Source organism: Phoxinus phoxinus (assembly GCF_949152265.1).
Source record: "Phoxinus phoxinus genome assembly, chromosome: 8".
Lineage (NCBI taxonomy): Eukaryota > Metazoa > Chordata > Actinopteri > Cypriniformes > Leuciscidae > Phoxinus > Phoxinus phoxinus.
Window position 1 is genome coordinate 15,842,124 of NC_136883.1, and position 22,645 is coordinate 15,864,768.

The 22,645-nt window shown below is 39.2% G+C and overlaps 1 long non-coding RNA gene across 1 annotated transcript; it reads right to left on the minus strand.

The window, feature by feature from the left end:
- Positions 1 to 17,694: 17,694 nt before the first annotated feature.
- Positions 17,695 to 18,476, minus strand: LOC307003084. Its single transcript, XR_013798615.1, has 2 exons — positions 18,338 to 18,476; positions 17,695 to 17,820 (listed from the first exon to the last, which is right to left on the minus strand). It is a non-coding gene; the product is annotated as an uncharacterized lncRNA (long non-coding RNA).
- Between the last annotated feature and the right edge of the window lie 4,169 nt (positions 18,477 to 22,645).

A 22,645-nucleotide genomic window follows, 5' to 3' on the forward strand; every position in this document is an offset into this window, starting at 1 on the left:
GTCGTCGCCCGAGGGATCTTCACCGCCGTGGCCGCCCGAGGGGTCGTCTCCGCCCTGGCCACCCGATGGACTGTCTGCTTCGCCCTGGCCGCCCGATGGACTGTCTGTTTCGCCCTGGCCGCCGCTTAAGCCGTTCCCCCTTGCTCCTGTTCCCCTCCATGGTCCTGCCCCCCCATCCCACCCCCTGATCCTCCACCTTTCCACCTTCCGCCTGGACTCTTGTTTGTCGGTCACGTCTTGGAGCGTCTGGTAGCCGCTCCGTAGAGGGGGGGTTATGTCACAGTGTCTGGTTTATGTTCCTTGGGTCACCACTAGATGTCCTCCTTCCCCACGGTGTCCATCACACTATTGAACTACATTTCCCACGATCCTTGTCTTCTCATTGCACTCGGCTGTTTTCTTATCACTGATCATTGCACTCAGCCATTTCCCCATTATCATTGTCTATTCCCTGTGTATATATACCCTGTCTGTTTTAGTATGTGTCACGGAGTCCTTGTATTTATCACGCCACTTCTGTGTTTTGTTTCTTGCCTTGTATGTTGGATTTCTCTTTTGGTTTTTGACCCATGCCTGGACTGGACTGCGTATTCGGATTACTCTCAATAAAGACTACTGCGATTGGATCTATCTCTTGTGTTCTTGTGTGGGATCGTGACATTGAGTCTCCCCCTGCTGGTCTCACTCAGTCCTGTTGTCTGATTATTAGGGCCCAAGCCCTGAAAGGGCGCAGAGCCCTATTGTTCTTCTAAGGATTTTTAGGGCCCAAGCCTTGAAAAGGCGAAGGCCCTATTGTTTTTCTTAGGATTCTTCTTCTTCTTCTTTATTAGGGCCCAAGCCTTGAAAAGGCGAAGGCCCTATTGTTTTCCTTCGGATTATTATTATTATTATTATTTTTCTTACGACTATTCGGGCACTTTTGGGTCTCTTAACGTGCTCAAAAACTCTTGAACCTTTGCACATGGGTCAGAACCCGCGGCCATTAGGGCCGGGCTGAAGTTGGGACCCGGGCGTGGCAGGGGGGCTCGACAGCGCCACCTGGAACGGTGTCCGAAAACTTGGTCCATAAATCAAACACGCTTGCATGTAATAATATGAAAATCGATATACTTATAGATCTCATCGGTTCACATATCCTTCGTGCTTTTACTTTTTACGCCAGCCCAACAGGAAGTCAGCTATTTAGGGTAGTTTAAAAACGCATGTTCTGGCATTTGAAATACTCCTCCTAGAGAATTAATCCAAACACCACGAAACTCGGTCAGCATGAAGTCAAGACATGGAGGATGCCAGGGGATTTTTGATATCTCGAACGGTTTGGCCGTGGCGAGGAAACGAATTTATGGCGAATATTGGAAACAGGAAGTGTGTTATAACATCCTCATACATTAACTGATCTTGATGAAACTTCAGCAGTGTGTTCGCTGTAAGAGGCCAATCACATGGATGTGACTATTGTGAGTCAAAGTTATAGCGCCACCAACTGGCAGCAGGAAGTGTGTCACTTTCAAAATGCTTTGAATTCACCCTCTTATTTTTACCCGATTTGCTTCAAACTTCATCTGTATAATGTAAACACACGACAGATGTAGACCTGTGAAAGGATTATTGATATCTTTAATACTGTCGCCATGGCAACGCTTTAAACTTTTATATTCTTTTTCTGATGTTTTTGAGACTCTTAGCATGCTTGAAATTGGATGAAACTCGACAGACACATTACATTTTTAAGCTAGTAGATACGTGCAACGTTTCAGAAACGGGCGTGGTGAGGGGCTCAGTAGCGCCACCTTTAGTCAAAAATGGGGTATTAGTTTTACCTACAGTAACAAAAATCAGTATGGATATTGTTCTCCTCGAGCCAGACAACTTTCTAATTTACACTCATTAGCCCCGACCAACAGGAAGTCAGATATTTTGGTTTGAATGGGAGAAGATCTGAGAATTTTGCCAGTCTCTCTCAGTGTCTGTGTGTGTGAGAGGAGGGGGGCTTTGTTAACCCTTTCTCTGCTGTGTGCGACTTCTCGGGCACTTATGGGGCCCTTGACGTGCTCAAAAACTCTTGAAACTTTGCACACAGGTCAGAACCTACGGCCATCAGGGCCGGGTTGAAGCTGGTACCTGGGCGTGGCATGCGGGCTCGACAGCGCCCCCTGGAATGGGATTCGAACACTTGTCCATATATCAAACACGCTTGCATGAATAAGTATGAAACTCTGTACACATTTAGATATCATCGGGCCGAACAACTTTCGTGCTCTAAGTTTTACGCCAGTCCAACAGGAAGTCGGCTATTATGGGTTGTATGAAAACGCATGCCCCTGGAATTTGATATACTCCTCCAAGAAAAATTATCCTATCGCCACCAAACTCGGTCAGCATGAAGTAAAGACATTGAGGACGCTAAATTGCGGACGGATTTTTGATATCTCGAACGGTTTGGCCGTGGCGAGGAAAAGAAGTTATGGCGAGAAAAGAAAAATACAATGTGTTATAACGTCTTCATACATTTATTGATCTTGATGAAACTTCAGCAGTGTGTTTGTTGTAAGAGGGCGATCACATGGATGTGACTATTGTGAGTCAAAGTTATAGCGCCACCAACTGGCAGCAGGAAGTGTGTTACTTTCAAGATACTTTTGACTAAAGTGGTGGGGTTATTTTTACCTACAGTCACAAAACTCGGTCTGTATATTGTGCTTATCGATCCGGACAACTTTCTCATTTACAGTCATTAGCTCCTACCAACAGGAAGTCAGATATTTTGGTTTGAATGTGGTTTTGTCTCTCTCTGACAGAGTTCCCCCTGCCATTCTCTCTCTCTCTGTGTGTGTGTGTGTGTGTGTGTGTGTGTGGGGGGGGGGGAGGGAGGGAGGGCACACACACAGACAGCCCCCCCTTTTCTGTGTGTGTTTGGAGGGGAGCAGAAAGACTCACACTGATACAAGCTCTAAAGCAGACTTCTTCTCGACAGTCAAAGCGGGGTTACGTTATTGCCCGTCGTGCACAGGAACCCGAAAGGCAACGGGGTGGCGGCTTTTTATATATATATATATATATATATATATATATATATATATATATATATATATATATAAATATATAAATAAATATAGCTGCAAGCAGCGATGGAGGGCCCAAGCCGGGCACCGGGCTGGCGCTGCCACCGGCTTGGGCCCGTAATCGCTGCTTGCAGCTATATTTATTATTATTTTACTACCTTTTGGGCACTTTTGGGGGCCTTAACGTGCTCAAAAACTCTTGAAACTTTGCACACAGGTCAGAACCCGCGGCCATCAGGGCCGCGCTGAAGCTGGTACCCGGGCGTGGCAGGGGGGCTCGACAGCGCACCCTGGAATGGGATTCAAAAACATGTCCATATCTCAAACACGCTTGCATGTAATAATATGAAACTCGGTACACATATAGATCTCATCGGGTCGAACAACTTTCGTGCTCGAAGTTTTATGCCAGTCCAACAGGAAGTCGGCTATTATGGATACCTTAAAAACGCATGTTCTGGCATTTGAAACACTTCTCCTAGAAAATTAATCCGATGACCACGAAACTCGGTCAGCATGAAGTCAAGACATTGAGGATGCTAAATTGCGGACGGATTTTTGATATCTCGAACGGTTTGGCCGTGGCGAGGAAACAAATTTATGATTAAAAAAGGATGCATAAAGTGTGTTATAATTTAGTTATAGTTTTACCTACAGTTACAAAACTCAGTGTGTATATTGATATTATCAAGCCGAACAACTTTCTAATTTACAGTCATTAGCTCCAACCAACAGAAAGTCGGATATTGTGGTTTGAATGTGTATTTTCTCTCTCTCTGTCTCTCTGCCATTCTCTGTGTGTGTGTGTCTGTCTGTGTGGGGAGGGGAGGGGAGGGGAGGGTGTGTGTGTGTGTGTGTGTGTGTGTGTGTGTGATTTTGGTTGGGTGACAGTTGTAGGTTACAGTTTGACAAGAGTTTATAAGTTTAACAAAAGCACAATGTTGTGTTTCATTGCGAGTGTACACAAATATAAGGAAACACTTTGCATTTTGAATGATGTTCTGTATGAACAAAATGACGGAGTATGTTTTTATGTCTCCATTGTTCGATCGAGCCTCACACACACACACACACACACACACACACACACACACACACACACACACACACACACACACACACACACACACACACACAGCATTCCAGCATTGCAATCTTGACATCGCAGCATGTTCATTATAGCCTTAATAAAATATAATAATAAAATAGTCAACCTTACATATAAAAATTACACTGCTCTGTTTAAATAGTCAGTTGTACAGTTTGTGCCGTTCATAGTAAGCACCGCTCCACTGTGATGTTTCCAAGCAGATTTTTGCGCATTTGAAGAGGATAATTTTTCTATATTTTGGAACGTGAGTGTACAAAGTACAAAGCCTATAATAAAGAATAGTTTAGCATCCAAAAATGTTAATAATATATTATTATTATTATATATATAATAATATATATGTTAAAAATAGGGGGAAAAAAGAATTTACATAATATATATATATATATATATATATATATATTTATATATATATATATATATATAATTAAAGCTGCAAGCAGCGATGGAGGGCCCAAGCCGGTGGCACCGCCACCCGGTGCCTTTAGTGGAACTAAATGACGGAGCGCCCTGTCTGTGTGTGTGGGGAGGGGGGCAGAAAGACTAGCCATCGAAAGCCATCTAGTGTTTTATACTATGTATACATGTGTTTTTTCATTTAAACAAGTGTTTTAAAGTACAGTAATTTCAATTAATATATATACCACACTTCATAGGGATTTTCGGTGTTGTGTACTTACAATGGCTGCTGATTTCATGTGTCCGTTACCGTTAAGTCCATGAGACTGTAGGGTGTCTAATTTTTCATTTTAGGTTTCAGAAGGGTGCTCACGCATACTTCATATATATATAAATAAATATAGCTGCAAGCAGCGATGGAGGGCCCAAGCCGGTGCCACCGCCACCTTGGTGCCTTTAGTGCAACTAAAGGCACCGGGGTGGCGGTGCCACCGGCTTGGGCCCGTAATCGCTGCTTGCAGCTATATTTAGGGCCCAAGCCTTGAAAAGGCGAAGGCCCTATTGTTTTCCTTCGGATTATTCTTCATTATTATTATATTACTACCTTTTGGGCACTTTTGGGGGCCTTAACGTGCTCAAAAACTCTTGAAACTTTGCACAAATGTCAGAACCCGCGGCCATCAGGGCCGGACTGAAGCTGGTACCAGGGTGTGGCAGGGGGGCTCGGCAGCGCCCCCTGGAATGGGATTATTTTTATATATATATATATATATATAATTAAAGCTGCAAGCAGCGATGGAGGGCCCAAGCCGGTGGCACCGCCACCCGGTGCCTTTAGTGGAACTAAATGACGGAGCCCCCTGTCTGTGTGTGTGGGGAGGGGGGCAGAAAAACTAGCCATCGAAAGCCATCTAGTGTTTTATACTATGTATACATGTGTTTTTTCTTTTAAACAAGTGTTTTAAAGTACAGTAATTTCAATTAATATATATACCACACTTCATAGGGATTTTCGGTGTTGTGTACTTACAATGGCTGCTGATTTCATGTGTCCGTTACCGTTAAGTCCATGAGACTGTAGGGTGTCTAATTTTTCATTTTAGGTTTCAGAAGGGTGCTCACGCATACTTCATATATATATAAATAAATATAGCTGCAAGCAGCGATGGAGGGCCCAAGCCGGTGCCACCGCCACCTTGGTGCCTTTAGTGCAACTAAAGGCACCGGGGTGGCGGTGCCACCGGCTTGGGCCCGTAATCGCTGCTTGCAGCTATATTTAGGGCCCAAGCCTTGAAAAGGCGAAGGCCCTATTGTTTTCCTTCGGATTATTCTTCATTATTATTATATTACTACCTTTTGGGCACTTTTGGGGGCCTTAACGTGCTCAAAAACTCTTGAAACTTTGCACAAATGTCAGAACCCGCGGCCATCAGGGCCGGACTGAAGCTGGTACCAGGGTGTGGCAGGGGGGCTCGGCAGCGCCCCCTGGAATGGGATTATTTTTATATATATATATATATATATATAATTAAAGCTGCAAGCAGCGATGGAGGGCCCAAGCCGGTGGCACCGCCACCCGGTGCCTTTAGTGGAACTAAATGACGGAGCCCCCTGTCTGTGTGTGTGGGGAGGGGGGCAGAAAAACTAGCCATCGAAAGCCATCTAGTGTTTTATACTATGTATACATGTGTTTTTTCTTTTAAACAAGTGTTTTAAAGTACAGTAATTTCAATTAATATATATACCACACTTCATAGGGATTTTCGGTGTTGTGTACTTACAATGGCTGCTGATTTCATGTGTCCGTTACCGTTAAGTCCATGAGACTGTAGGGTGTCTAATTTTTCATTTTAGGTTTCAGAAGGGTGCTCACGCATACTTCATATATATATAAATAAATATAGCTGCAAGCAGCGATGGAGGGCCCAAGCCGGTGCCACCGCCACCTTGGTGCCTTTAGTGCAACTAAAGGCACCGGGGTGGCGGTGCCACCGGCTTGGGCCCGTAATCGCTGCTTGCAGCTATATTTAGGGCCCAAGCCTTGAAAAGGCGAAGGCCCTATTGTTTTCCTTCGGATTATTCTTCATTATTATTATATTACTACCTTTTGGGCACTTTTGGGGGCCTTAACGTGCTCAAAAACTCTTGAAACTTTGCACAAATGTCAGAACCCGCGGCCATCAGGGCCGGACTGAAGCTGGTACCAGGGTGTGGCAGGGGGGCTCGGCAGCGCCCCCTGGAATGGGATTCAAAAACATGTCCATATATCAAACACGCTTGCATGTAATAATATGAAACTCGGTACACATATAGATCTCATCGGGCCAAACAACTTTCGTGCTCTAAGTTTTACGCCAGTCCAACAGGAAGTCGGCTATTATGGGTTGTATGGAAACGCATGTTCTGGCATTTGAAACACTTCTCCTAGAGAATTAATCCGATGACCACGAAACTCGGTCAGCATGAAGTCAAGACATGGAGGATGATAAATTGCCAGGGGATTTTTGATATCTCGAACGGTTTGGCCGTGGCGAGGAAACAAATTAATGGCGAATATTGGAAACAGGAAGTGTGTTATAACATCCTCATACATTAATTGATCTTGATGAAACTTCAGCAGTGTGTTTGTTGTAAGAGGCCGATCACATGGATGTGACTATTGTGAGTCAAAGTTATAGCGCCACCAACTGGTAGCAGGAAGTGTGTCACTTTCAAAATGCTTTGAAATCACCCTCTTATTTTTACCGATTTGCTTCAAATTTCATCTGTATAATGTAAACACACGGCAGATGTAGACCTGTAAAAGGATTATTGATATCTTAAATACTGTTGCCATGGCAACGCATCAAACTTTAATATTCTTTTTTAAAGTTTTTGAGACTCTTAGCATGCTTGAAATTGCATGAAACTCGACAGACACTTTACATTTATTGCCTAGTACACTTGTGCAAAGTTTCAGAAACGGACGTGGTAAGGGGCTCAGTAGCGCCACCTTTAGTCAAAAATGGGGTATTAGTTTTACCTACAGTAACAAAAATCGGTATCTATATTTATCTCCCCGAGCCGGACAACTTTCTAATTTACAGTCATTAGCTCCGACCAACAGGAAGTCAGATATTTTGGTTTGAATGTGTACTTTTCAGAGTATTTTCCCTCTGCCCCTCTGCGTCTCTCTCTGTGTGTGTGTGTGTGTGTGTGTGAGGAGGGGAGCTAGTTTAGTTTAACCCTTTCTCTGCTGTGTGCAAATTCTCTGGCACTTTTGGGGGCCTTAACATGCTCGAAAACTCTTGAAATTTTGCACACAGGTCAGAACCCACGGCCATCAGGGCCGGGCTGAAGCTGGTACCCGGGCGTGGCAGGGGGACTCGACAGCGCCCCCTGGAATGGGATTCGAACACTTGTCCGTATATCAAACACGCTTGCATGTAATAATATGAAACTCGGTACACATTTAGATCTCATCGGTCCGAACAACTTTCGTGCTCTAAGTTTTACGCCAGCCCAACAGGAAGTCAGCTATTATGGGTCGTTTTAAAATTTATGTTCTGGAATTCCTCCTAGAGAATTAATCTGATCGCCACCAAACTCATTCAGCATAAAGTCAAGATATTGAGGATACTAAATTGAGGGAGGGGGGATCTGTGTATGTGTGTGTGTGTGTGTGTGTGTGTGGGGGGGGGGGGGGGGGGGGGGGGGTGCAGAAAGAGTCTATTAAAAATAGTTATATTGTGCCATCAAGTGTTTTATACTATGTATACATGTGTTTTCTTCTTTTAAACAGTTTATTAAACTACACTCATTTCAGTTAATTCAACACGGCATTTTTATGTATATTTAAACATAATCAAAGTCTACTTTCTGTCACAATTAGGATATTATTCATTATTTTTTTATTTTCTCTGTCTCCCTCTGTCCTTCCCCTCCCCCTCACTCGACCAGTCTCTCTCTCTCTCTCTCTCTCTCTCTCTGTGTGTGTGTCTGTGTGTGTGTGGGGGGCTGGGTGTCTGTTACAGTGACAAGATTTTAACCTTTTCATTGCTGCGTGCAAATTTCTGTCTGCATTAAAAGATAAAGAAATCTCTTGGCTTGTCTTTTACACACACACACACACACACACACACACACACACACACACACACACACACACACACACACACACACACACACACACACACACACACACACGTGCATTGCAATCTTGACATCGCAGTATGTTCATTATAGCCTTAATAAAATAGTCAACCTAACATATAAAAATACACTGCTCTGTTTAAATAGTCAGTTGTACAGTTCGTGCCGTTCACAGTAAGCACCGCTCCACTGTGATGTTTCAAAGCACATTTTTGCGCATTTGAAGATGATCATTTTTCAATATTGGAACGTGAGTGAAAGTCAAAGCCTATAATAAAGAATAGTTTAGCATCCAAAAATGTTAATAATATATATATATTATTATTATTATATATAGAATAATAATATACATGTTAAAAATAGGGAGGGGGAAAAAATATACACACATACGATATACACACCGGCTTGGGCCCGTAATCGCTGCTTGCAGCTATATTTATTTATATATATATATATATATATATATATATATATATATATATATATATATATATATATATATATATATATTTAGGGCCCAAGCCTTGAAAAGGCGAAGGCCCTATTGTTTTTCTAAGGATTATTAGGGCCCAAGCCTTGAAAAGGCGAAGGCCCTATTGTTTTTCTTAGGATTATTAGGGCCCAAGCCTTGAAAAGGCGAAGGCCCTATTGTTTTTCTTAGGATTATTATTTATTATTCTTCTTCTTCTTCTTCTTTATTATTATTATTATTTTACTACCTTTTGGGCACTTTTGGGGGCCTTATCGTGCTCAAAAACTCTTGAAACTTTACACAAATGTCAGAACCCGCGGCCATTAGAGCCGCGCTGAAGCTGGGACCCGGGCGTGGCAGGGGGGCTCGGCAGCGCCCCCTGGAATGGGATTCAAAAACATGTCCATATCTCAAACACGCTTGCATGTAATAATATGAAACTCGGTACACATATAGATCTCATCGGGCCGAACAACTTTCGTGCTCTAAGTTTTACGCCAGTCCAACAGGAAGTCGGCTATTATGGGCTGTATGGAAACGCATGTTCTGGCATTTGAAACACTTCTCCCAGAGAATTCATCCGATGACCACGAAACTCGGTGTGCATGAAGTCAAGACATGGAGGATGCTAAATTGCGGACGGATTTTTGATATCTCGAACGGTTTGGCCGTGGCGAGGAAACGAATTTATGATTAAAAAAGGATGCATAAAGTGTGTTATAACTTAGTTATAGTTTTACCTACAGTTACAAAACTCAGCGTGTGTATTGATCTTACCAAGCCAAACAACTTTCTAATTTACAGTCATTAGCTCCGACCAACAGAAAGTCAGATATTGTGGTTTCAATGTGAATTGTGTCTCTCTCTGTCTCTCTGGCATTCTGTGTGTGTGTGTCTGTCTGTGTGGGGTGGGGAGGGGAGGGGGGGATCTGTGTATGTGTGTGTGTGTGAGGAGGGGGGCTAGTTTAGTTTAACCCTGTCTCTGCTGTGTGCAAAATCTCGGGCACTTTAGGGATGCAACGATACCATTTTTTCAGAATCGATCCGATCCGATACCAAGCATTCTGAGTATCGACCGATACCGATACCAATCCGATACCAGCACAGTTTTTTATTTTTAATCAAGTAGAATTTCTATAACTCTGTGTGTTGAACTGATAGTCACTATTTTGTGTTAAACACAATCTACTTAATACAGACAACTTCATTATAAAGAAAAACAACAAATAAAAAAAAATATGATCATAATCTGTGACAAAAATGCTATTATAAACTAGATTAGTGGATAATTCAGCAGTAAAATTTAGCCAAAAAAAAAATCACAAGTGCACAATAATTGTATTAAATCTGAACATGAAAAAAACATTTAGTGGGGAACAAATATGAGACAATAAGTGTAACACTAAATTTGGTAAAACGTTACACATTGCTCTTTGTATTGTTGTAAAATACATTCATGAAAAACAAGATAACAAAAATCAAAAAGATTAATTATTTTATATATAGCCTAGGCCTACTATAAAATTGAGACATGTTTTAAATTTATAGCACAGCGGTTTAATGAGGCAGCAACATATGATAGATAGGACAGCACTTGTGCAAAGTTTCAGAAACGGGCGTGGTAAGGGGCTCAGTAGCGCCACCTTTAGTCAAAAATGGGGTATTAGTTTTACCTACAGTAACAAAAATCGGTATTTATATTTATCTCCCCGAGCCGGACAACTTTCAAATTTACAGTCATTAGCTCCGACCAACAGGAAGTCAGATATTTTGGTTTGAATGTGATTTGATGGGAATTTTGCCAGTCTCTCTCAGTGTCTGTGTGTGTGAGAGAGGAGGGGGGGGGGCTTTATTTTAACCCTTTCTCTGCTGTGTGCAAAATCTCGGGCACTTTTGGGGCCCTTAACGTGCTCGAAAACTCTTGAAACTTTGCACACAGGTCAGAACCTGGGCCGGGCTGGGAGCTGGTACCCGGGCGTGGCAGGGGGGCTCAACAGCGCCCCCTTTAACGGGGTCCGAAAACTTGGTCCATATATCAAACTGAATATTGCATGAATTAGTATGAAACTCGGTACACATATAGATCTCATCGGGCCGAACAACTTTCGTGCTCTAAGTTTTACGCCAGCCCTACAGGAAGTCGGCTATTATGGGTTGTATGAAAACGCACGCCCCTGGAATTTTATATACTCCTCCAAGAAATTTAATTTGATCTTCACCAAACTCGGTCAGCATGAAGTCAAGACATTGAGGATGCTAAATTGCGGATGGCTTTTTGATATCTCGAACGGTTTGGCTGTGGCGAGGAAACAAATTTATGGCGAGAAAAGAGAAACACGATGTGTTATAACGTCTTCATACATTAATTGATCTTGATGAAACTTCAGCATTGTGCTCGCTGTAAGAGGCCCATCACATGGATGTAACTAATGTGAGTCAAAGTTATAGCGCCAACAACTGGCAGCAAGAAGTGTGTTACTTTCAAGATGCTTTTGACAAAAGTGGGGGGTTAGTTTTACCTACAGTAACACAACTTGGCATGTATATTGTGCACATCGAGCCGGACAACTTTCTAATTTACAGTCATTAGCTCCGACCAACAGGAAGTCAGATATTTTGGTTTGAATGTGGTTTTGTCTCTCTCTGACAGAGTTCCCCCTGCCATTCTGTGTGTGTGAGTGAGTGTGTGTGTGTGTGTGTGGAGAGGGGAGGGCACACACACAGACAGCCCCCCCCCCCCATTGTGTGTGTCTGTGTGGTGAGGGGAGGGAGGGCACACACACAGACAGCCCCCCCTGTCTGTGTGTGTGGGGAGGGGGGCAGAAAGACTCTATTAAAAATAGGTATATTGTGCCATCTAGTGTTTTATACTATGTATATGTGTTTTTTTCTTTTAAACAAGTGTTTTAAAGTACAGTAATTTCAATGAATATATATACCACACTTCATAGGAATTTTCGGTGTTGTGTACTTACAATGGCTGCTGATTTCATGTGTCCGTTAAGTCCATGAGACTGTAGGGTGTCTAATTTTTCATTTTAGGTTTCAGAAGGGTGCTCACTCATACTTTGTGGTTGATATGTGCCCTCGATGTGTACTTTTGCAGATCCCACACTGATACAAGCTCTAAAGCAGACTTCTTCTGGACAGTCAAAGCGGAGTTACGTTATTGCCTGTTGTGCACAGGAACCCTAAAGGCACCGGGGTGGCGGGTTTTTTATATATATATATATATATATATATATATATATATATATATATATATATATATATATATATATATATATATATATAGCTGCAAGCAGCGATGGAGGGCCCAAGCCGGGTGGCGGTGCCACCGGCTTGGGCCCGTAATCGCTGCTTGCAGCTATATATATATATTTATTTATTATTCTTCTTCTTCTTCTTCTTCTTCTTTATTAGGGCCCAAGCCTTGAAAAGGCGAAGGCCCTATTGTTTTCCTCCGGATTATTATTTATTATTATTATTATTATTCTTTATTATTATTATTTTACTACCTTTTGGTCACTTTTGGGGGCCTTAACGTGCTCAAAAACTCTTGAAACTTTGCACAAATGTCAGAACCTGCGGCCATCAGGGCCCGACTGAAGCTGGTACCTGGGCGTGGCAGGGGGGCTCGGCAGCGCCCCCTGGAATGGGATTCAAAAACATGTCCATATATCAAACACGCTTGCATGTAATAATATGAAACTCGGTACACTTATAGATCTCATCGGGCCGAACAACTTTCGTGCTCTAAGTTTTACGCCAGTCCAACAGGAAGTCGACTATTATGGGTTGTATGGAAACGCATGTTCTGGCATTTGAAACACTTGTCCTAGAGAATTAATCCGATGACCACGAAACTCGGTCAGCATGAAGTCAAGACATGGAGGATGCTAAATTGCGGACGGATTTTTGATATCTCGAACGGTTTGGCCGTGGCGAGGAAACAAATTTATGATTAAAAAAGGATGCATAAAGTGTGTTATAACTTAGTTATAGTTTTACCTACAGTTACAAAACTCAGCGTGTATATTGATATTATCAAGCCGAACAACTTTCTAATTTACAGTCATTAGCTCCGACCAACAGAAAGTCAGATATTGTGGTTTGAATGTGTATTTTCTCTCTCTCTGTCTCTCTGCCATTCTCTCTCTGTGTGTGTCTGTCTGTGTGGGGAGGGGAGGGGTTTGGTTGGGTGACAGTTGTAGGTTACAGTTTGACAAGAGTTTATAGTTTAAAGGGCACCTATTATGACATTTAAAATGTTCCTAATGTTGTTTAGGGAGTCCCCATTTTTACCTGATTTGCTCACCGACTCCCAAATGATTCGTTCAACGACTCACTTTTCCAAACCCCTCCTTTGCGCGACGCTAATCTGCGATTGGTCAGATGACCCAGCAGTGTTTACAGAGATAATACTTATTGTTTAACACGGAGTACAATGATGCTTTTATCAATTAAATCGTGTTATAATAATGATTATAGTCCACTGCTTTGTAGTTTGTAGTAAAAAACTAAAAATAAGATAAATAATTTAATGTTAGCGAGCATAGCCCAGAGTTTTTGTTTATTTTTGTGCATAGCCCAGAGTTTCCAAGCACAAGTCTTTGTTTGCGTTAGCCCGATGCATAAACATAACGTTTTTACAAAAAAAAAAATGCAGTTACGTTACTACGAGGTATTATTCTATTCTTTAAGACAACTCAGAAAACAACGACAAACACTTCACATATCTCAATACAATTGTCATTGAAGACCTAGAAGCTAAACGGTGCTTATCTAATTTTATGTACGGAACAGACTGAATATGAATAATTGCTATTCTTTTCAAAACATTTAATTTATTGATTGTTGATGTCCTGTATGCAGACATGTTGTCCTCTTGATTTTTAAGTAGGCCTATACAACGCTTATTGAAATAAGCTTTTAAATGACCTTGTACCATCTTAAAATACCATCTGTGAATAAGCTATCTAGATCTTCTCTGAAGTTTGAAATTGTATTATTGATTTACTATAAGTTTATAATTATAGTGGATTGATCTGATAGTAGATGTTGCCTGGTCTGCCAGAACTGCCTCGAAAATGTGCAACGATTATTTTAAATCCATTGAATTTTTTTTTTTTTTATAGAAAAAAGATAACAGAACAAACACAAATCACCTGTGCTATGACGCATTTACTGTGGCCAGGTTGAACTGCGGCATGTAAGGCAATAATGTTCGCTTTAGTTATATGCAAATGTCTCCTTTTGTATACAGACAAAAGAATGAGCTAATCACTGTCTGCCACCGGCAACTGACTCTAGTGTATTCGTAGAGACACACATCAAATCCTTAAAAAACGCATTTATTCTACAACAACAACAGCAAACCATGTAGGCCTAAACAATTATTTTTAAAATAGTATTTAAACTATTTTTAAATACACTTTACAAATAATTAAATAAAAAGAGTAGCCTACCGTAACCAACAATGCATAAAATGTTGTCCAAGTTGGACTTTTTATTCTCATTAATAGTGTATGAAGGTAAATGAGTAGCAAAACTCGAGAGCACGTAGATGTGAATTTGAGAACTTGTACAATAAATATTTGTACTTGTATGCTCAAATTTACACTCACAGCTCTGATGTGAAAACCTGTAAAATAAAAATCTGAAGTTGAATGTTGAAATTTGTACTCTCAGAGAATAGTCACAAACCTGTATTCTGAATTTGAAGCTGCAGACAAGTAGTCACAGATGTGTAAAATGCCATTCACAAAAATACAAAGACTGACACAAACGTGTAATATATATTTGCACTTCTTCTTACATTCATATTCCCAGTACAACCTCAAATAGGCACTTGCAACTCCTCAAATCTGTCACTACAAGTTCAAATTTCGCGCCTTGACTTTTGCTACTCTTTTCGCGATATATGAGGTGCAAAACTGACTTGTGCACTTGCAACTCAGAGGCGCGAGAGAAGGGGCGCGGGCGGGAGCGGGGGTGTTTAAAGGAGCCGTTCTATTGGCTGGCGCCTAGCCAATGAAATATGCTGCGCCGGCGCCTTCAGCACCCCCACCCCCACCACAGGACCTTGTTGAAACACATACATCGAGCTGAAAGGCCCACACCAAGATCGCGTCAACATTCGCATACAACAGGCAAGACTTTTCCTGCACGATTCTACGTATTTGGTGTAAAACAGCACTTCTACCTGAGACAAGCGGGATTAAACTATTGTTCCTGCTACTGGATTCTTCGGAGCCATCTCTACGACTTCTACAATTACAAGAGGTTTTTTTATAACGGTATGTGGTTTTGTGTTTTTTTTTAAACAATCATTTAAAGTTAGCTTTTTAATGTTAAAGTAACACCAAGTAACATTTCCTCTGCGGTCGCCCTACTGGTTGGAAGCTGAATTGTCCATTAGCGCTGTCGTAAATAATTTAGCCTACCGCAGCCTGGCTGTCGCACGCGCACGCGCACACGCACACGCTCGCTGTTGATCTCCAGCACCGGCTTTGGAATCAACAATGCCCACAGACAAGGTAGAGTATGATGCATGATTTACGCTTACAAACGCGTCCGAATTTGAGGAAGTGGTGGGGGGGAGTGACGTATGCCGTAAAGCACTCGAATTTTGTAGTTCTTTTTGTGCACGGGTTCCGACCCGAAACCCGAAGTTACATAGTGCCAGTAAAAGCGATACAGACCCCGTCAGGCTATGGCAGACGTGTCATTTAACTTATTTTAAATCGATGTACCATCACAAGGGTCTTGGAAATATATTATGAAGGTTGAAAAGCTACTTAGTGTTACTTTAACGTTACATTATAAAGATGTTTTCCCTTTTAACAGCAGAAAAAAACCTAAACTAAAATACTGACCACAGATTAAGAAATTATTCCAAATAATACAATATTTTTTTATATATAGCCTATTTTTACTCTCACAATATAAACAAAATATATAGTGCTTTTCTTAAATAAATACAACTCATTCACTTTCTGTGAAGCAGCGCGTGCAAAAATTACAACAAACTCAGCAAATGGACTAGTTACACGTGGCCGCCACTTTGTGCACAGAGCGAATAGCCAGGGGTGCGTTTCCCGAAAGCATCGTTAGTCAACCATGGTCGCAAGTTCCGTCGTTATCAGCATAGTTTAACGATTTGGTGTTTCTCGAAACCATCGTTCAAACGAACGTTCGCAAACAGCATCGCAAACTTGTGTTTTTGGAACGACAGCTCTCGAGCCGTGGTTAGAAGCATATTTCTAGTTTATGCTAGTTTATGCTACGCACCCCTGGCTATTCGCTCCGTGCACAAAATGGCGGCCACGTGCAACTAGTCCATTTCCTGAGTTTATGTTGTAATTTTTGCACGCGCTGCTTCACAGAAAGTGAATGAGTTGTATTTACATAAAATGTACCAGCTAGACTGCATAAATCCTTATCTTTAGCAAAATAAGCAAGCTGACATTCAGTACAACCCTTGTTATTTATTTAGAATACATACAAATGTAATTTACGTCTTTTAGTTTGTCAAGAGATTTAAAACACCGTTTTTGAAGACTGCGCATGTGCGAAGTTGCGACAACGGAAGTTCGAAATGGTTCTTCGTCACGTGATTCGCGTAACGGCGGATAGTTCCAGGAAGTGCTTCGGCGCCAATTCAAATCAATGGAGTTAGAGAGCAGAACTGTGATTTTTGGTCATTTGTAGTCAATAAATGCATTTAATACACTGACATGTGAATGTAGTATGTGTATGTAGTTACATCAATGTTGTTTTTAAAATATAAAAATCTGATAATATTTAATGATTAGTGTGCTCAACTTGCGTTGCCTGCCTTTGTAAACATATTTCTAGCTAACGTTACCTTGGTAAAAGAAAGTATTTTTGTGTTCTCAAACTTGTATGTTATTTAAGAGTATCACGTAGCCTAATGTGCTATGGTTTCACAAGGACAGGAGACTTGGTAACAGGTGATTGTCTTAATGTAAAATTTAATTAAGTGAATTTTCAAATAATCTTAATGTTTACCATGCTTATGCACCCCATGCACGTATTACTATATAAATGAATACACAATATATTCAGTTCTAAAAACAAAACATGATTATATATACACACACACACACATTATTTCCAAGTGTCCAATTGCATTTTGTGTCCAAGTGCATTATTTCCTTTTAACATAATTTGATAAATTCATGACAAATCACTTTAATCTATAAAACCTATTTAGTTTAAATTCATTTTTAATACATTTAAATAATACATATTTTATGTTTTATCTTAAACCCCCAAAATATCAGGTTGTGCAACTGTCCGCAAAAATAAACCATTTAAAATAAATAAACTATTGTCTTAAGAATAATAAATTGAAAACGAAATTATATGGCATCATCTTTCATATAAACCTTTCGTTTTAAAGATGAGATAATTTAACAACTTTTGTTAAATTGAGCGTTAATCATAGTAGGCTACTTAGGTGTATCTGCACTTTTTCACAAAGACCAACACTGGCAAGTTGAATGTTTATTTAAAATAAGGAGCAAGAAAAGTTTTGCAAATCCAAGGAGCTGAGACTGAAGGTGAGGGTACAGCGTCAGTGCGGGGGTCTGCAGGATCCACTGAATCCGCTTATGCTTCTTGGGTTGAAAGAGATAAAGGAGACAAAAACGGGACAAATTATATACAAAATCAGCTGGGCTGAAACAGTAATATAGACAGATAATATTCAACAGAAACACAATGCCTAAAAAAAATCCACCCATACGTTTTTGTTTACTCAAATATGCAATCTAAAATAAGGATTTTATTCTGTTATTGCACATTTAATACGAAATTAAACGGATATTCTTATTACCACTTCCATTAATGACTATCACACTCCCAATGTTATATTTGGCCTCTGTTTAGAAGCGTTTTCCCTCTTATTACACACAACAAAGGATACAGCTACATTAAATAACGGGTTTAACATTAATAGGCTGTTCGTGGTTTGTTATGCACTACTAATTTTATCCAATGACCTATCATTTATCCGATAACGTCCCCTAAAACTACAAATTTAGATAGCAATAATCAACTAGCATGCTTTAATACACAAGTTAAATTGATTCCGATGTACTGATAATATACAATCTTGTTCTTTAAACGTCTTACCTTTTAAAAGGGCATCACAAACGGTCTGTTCTGCTGGGACTCTATGGCGCGGCCGCTACTTCCGGGAACTATTGAGAGGCTCCGCGAGCCGCCATTGCTGTAAAAAAACCGTTCCATTGGAGTGAATGGAGTTGTCGCAACTCTCTCTCTATATGGCTCTGGCTACTATGTAAGAACGAGCCAAATATTGAGTCTGGTAATAAAGCAAAGTAAATGAGAAAAATTAGAAATGGTCTTCAGATGCCATGTCTGTAACTTATATGACAAAATCTAGCGTTAGTTCGATCTCAAACAGATTAATTAAAATAATGTATTAGTCCACCACGTGCGAGACGTCATAAACCAGCGTGGTTGAACGATAGGCTACTTTGCGACAAACGGTTTCGGGAAACAGTCGTGACGAGCTAGTTGATTTCTCCAACGATGCATCGTACTATGGTAGTGAGCTATATAGTTGTACGGGAAACGCACCCCAGTTTTCTTCATTCATTTTGTTGATCTGCTCATTTAAGTAAAACATTTCGCGTCACTGCCTGATTGATTCTTTAAGTTTTATTCTGTTGTGCTCCGTTGATGCGTAATTATTGCGTGAATCCAAATATTAAGTTGTTTTTCTTTTCATATTTGCATGCAAATCTAAACGCTTTGAAAATTTTGCCATTTTCATTGGGCCACACACACTATTCCATATTAATTTAACTGATATCTAATTTAACTATCTTGCCTAATGTTTAACAGGAGACATTGTTGGTCAGGAAAAAAACATCATGTGATAGCCTATTTATATTTCAAGTGTTTTATTTAGGCCTACTCGTTTGTTCATCATTTATTTTTACATCTTAAAAAAATATCCAGTTTTGGTTTTGAGAATTTATAGGCTATTTATTTTCGTTTATTCCTTATTTTTGTCTCTATAGTTATAGACCTACATTTAGCTACTTCTGCTACTACTTGCTATCTGTATATTTATTCATTCATCTGTTTATAATATAGGCTTTATAAAGTTTTACTTAAACTTTATAAACTTAATTACAATCTTCTGGCAAGGTTATTAGTGTCCAATAGGTTTAATGCCAGCTCCTAAGCACATAGATGCTATTATAATGTTGTATTATTATGGTTACATATTGTAGAACTTTAAAATGTACAACAATGATAGTATTAAATAAACAGAGCAATTCCAATAGTGTCCTCGCACCATCGGTGCTCGGGCCCTAATTATTTGTGAACATTGAAACTCAAAACGTTTTCTAGATCTCCTCCCCATGTAAGCTATATGAAAAAGTTGGTCAACAGTTAAGCAGCATCATTGTCAGATAAAAAAGGAAAAGACATCCCTATTTTGGAGTGTCATTTCTCTTTCAAATGTTTTATGTATTAGACTTTTTTATAATTTGTACTCTTTAGAAAATCCCACGGTTCAGAAAATTATTTCTTTCAAAATAATATTTTATTTGCAATTGTACACAAAAGTCTGTAAAATGACAAACAATATTAACAACTGAACTTAACAGCTCTTGCCAAGTTTTTAATTTTACCCCAAAACTCAGTACAGAAATAAAATTATGAAATATTATTAGAAGTACATTTTTCCTCTACATTTCTATATTTTAAAATGTATTCCTCTAATGCCAAACCTGAATTTTCAACATTGTTACTCCAGCCTTCACTGTCACATGATCATTAAAAAAATATTTTCAAATGATAATTAGCTTTTCTTTCCATGTTGAAAAAGATGCGCTACTTCATATATTTGTGTAAAGTTACTCTTCTTCTCGGTGGTTTTGTAAACAGAAATTTCAAATGAACATCATGTATTTGAGAAAAACTTTTGTAATAATATAAACGTCTTAACAGGTCATTTTAAACATTTAAATATATTCTTGTAAATTCTTTTAAAAATGTAATTTGTTTACTCACAAATTGAGACTATCCTTGAATCTAAAGCCCAAAACTGATTTGTTAAAATAAAAACATGAAAAAAAGTTCAAGAAAAAAAAAGCACAAAGTTCCAATTAACAAAATAATTCAGTGCAACCTCATACAATATAAAACAAAATGACTGCAATCAAAAATCCATTTTCACAGTTATTTTCAACAATGTCAAGATACAGAATTCTGGGTTAGAGTTTGTTGTTTTTGGCTAATAAATAAACAGAAACAAACCCGACGGAATAGGCTAGGCTCTTTCTTTTGTAAAATTCCATTAAACCATTTTATTTCTTGACACAAATGAATTCATTTTGATCAATGTATCACTTTTTATTGTACACTCTAAAAAATGCTGGGTTGTTTCAACCCAATTTTGGATCAAATATGGACAAACTCAAACGTTGGGTTAAAAATGTAATTTAAACATTTAACCCAACAGCTGGGTTTGTGCATATTTGACCCAAAATTGGGTTGAAACAACCCAGCATTTTTTAGAGTGTAAGCTACACCTGTGATAAAACATGCTTGTCTTTTACATTTTTAAGAAAACAACATAAATGGCAGCAAACAGCGCTTTTATAATTATTGTTTTGTGATCTTTGCGATTGTTTTTCTTTCTGATTCATTTTCTGATAAAACTACCTTTCGTTGATGAAATGATGAGTTTGCGTGACATGACTCTAACTGGACTGCGAAGTGGAGGGCGGGTCCACCTTTTTCATGTAGCCAACCACATGAGCTACTCGCTGACTCTCGAATTTCTCTTATCTGATTGGTTAAAAAAACACGCCAGTCACCAGAACACATCTTTATCTTCATTTGGCTCAGACACGTTCTCGCTGCCGAAATGGTACTTTTAATGCACACATAGGCCTACATGTTAAATAATAAATAAATAAATAAAAACACAAATTAATTAATAAATAAATCATGATTGCTTAATAAGCTGTGCACCATTAAACTGATTAAGGCTGACTGACATTCATACTACATTTCAAGCAGGTTAACGTTATTGGATTGAAATTGTATATATTATATAATCTATTACACCACTAAGCTGGTGTTAAACTTTACAATTAAAGCATTTAACACCCATTGTTTATGTAATAAAACAATTTTAATGCAGTGTTTTTCACATCATGTCTCTATTTATGGTATTTGGCACTCAATTATATATTCTGAAATATTGTCTTGGTCGCACTGTCATAATGATTCTGATTACTTTCATAAGACTGATAAAGCTATTATATGTAGCTAGTATGAATAACAAAATGCTTTCTCTGTGTCCAAATTTTTACTGTAATGAAAAACTGATACTAAATCAACATGAACTCAACTTTGACAAAGTAATTATGTTTGAATAAAAACCCAGCAACCAGGGAATACACTGCATAATAGATATGTTTATATATAGGGGTATACAGCCATCTAGTGGATACACGATGGCATTGCAGATGATAAATGGTGCACGATAAAGGGAAAAAATATTATTGTAACTAATTTTCGTAAAATAATAATTATTATTCTGGAATCTCCCTGATCAGTAAACAGGTGAAATGATTAGTAGTGCAGATACTAGGCCTACATTCAACAGCATCAATATTACAAACTGATATGGCCTGATGAGCATGCACTGAAAACACAGACATGTTGTTAATTGTTGTCATTTTCTTTCTTAACACACCAGCTCAAATTTCATTATTGGCTCATATAGTCAGCCTAATGGTGCACAGCCTATTAATCAATCATGGTTTATTTATTCATTTATTTATTCTTTAACATGTATGTGTGCATTAAAAGTACAATTTCGGCAACGAGAACGTTTCTGAGCCAAATGAAGATAAAGATGTTTTCTGGTGACTGGCCTGTTTATTGAACCAATCAAATAAGAATAAATCGAGAGTCAGCAAGAAGCTCGTCATAAAAATGCCCCTAGAAATATCTTTAAAGTTACAAATATTGCCCTTTAATAAAAATTATCATTTCTGTCACTGCTGTGAACGAACCACCGCATAATATTAATACGATAATATTAATGTCTTCATGAGTCAGCTATAAACAAATCATGGTACCAGCACAAAAACACATTATTATCAACAAAACTTTCCAAATATCTTGATGTGATTTTTCTGTCGAAATTACCCCCCCCCCCTAATGTACAGTATTCATTTCTATTCCTTGAGATCTTAAAAATCCTTAAATTTGACTTAAAGTGTGAAGCAACCCTGGTTTATTGAAATGTATAAAGATTATAAATAAATGATGTATTATTTCAAATGCTGATGTATGTGTTAAAGTACATAATTATATTTTTTGTAATTTTAATGTGATCTTATGTTTTTCCTTAGATGCCTCCGCTAAAGAGATCCCGTATGC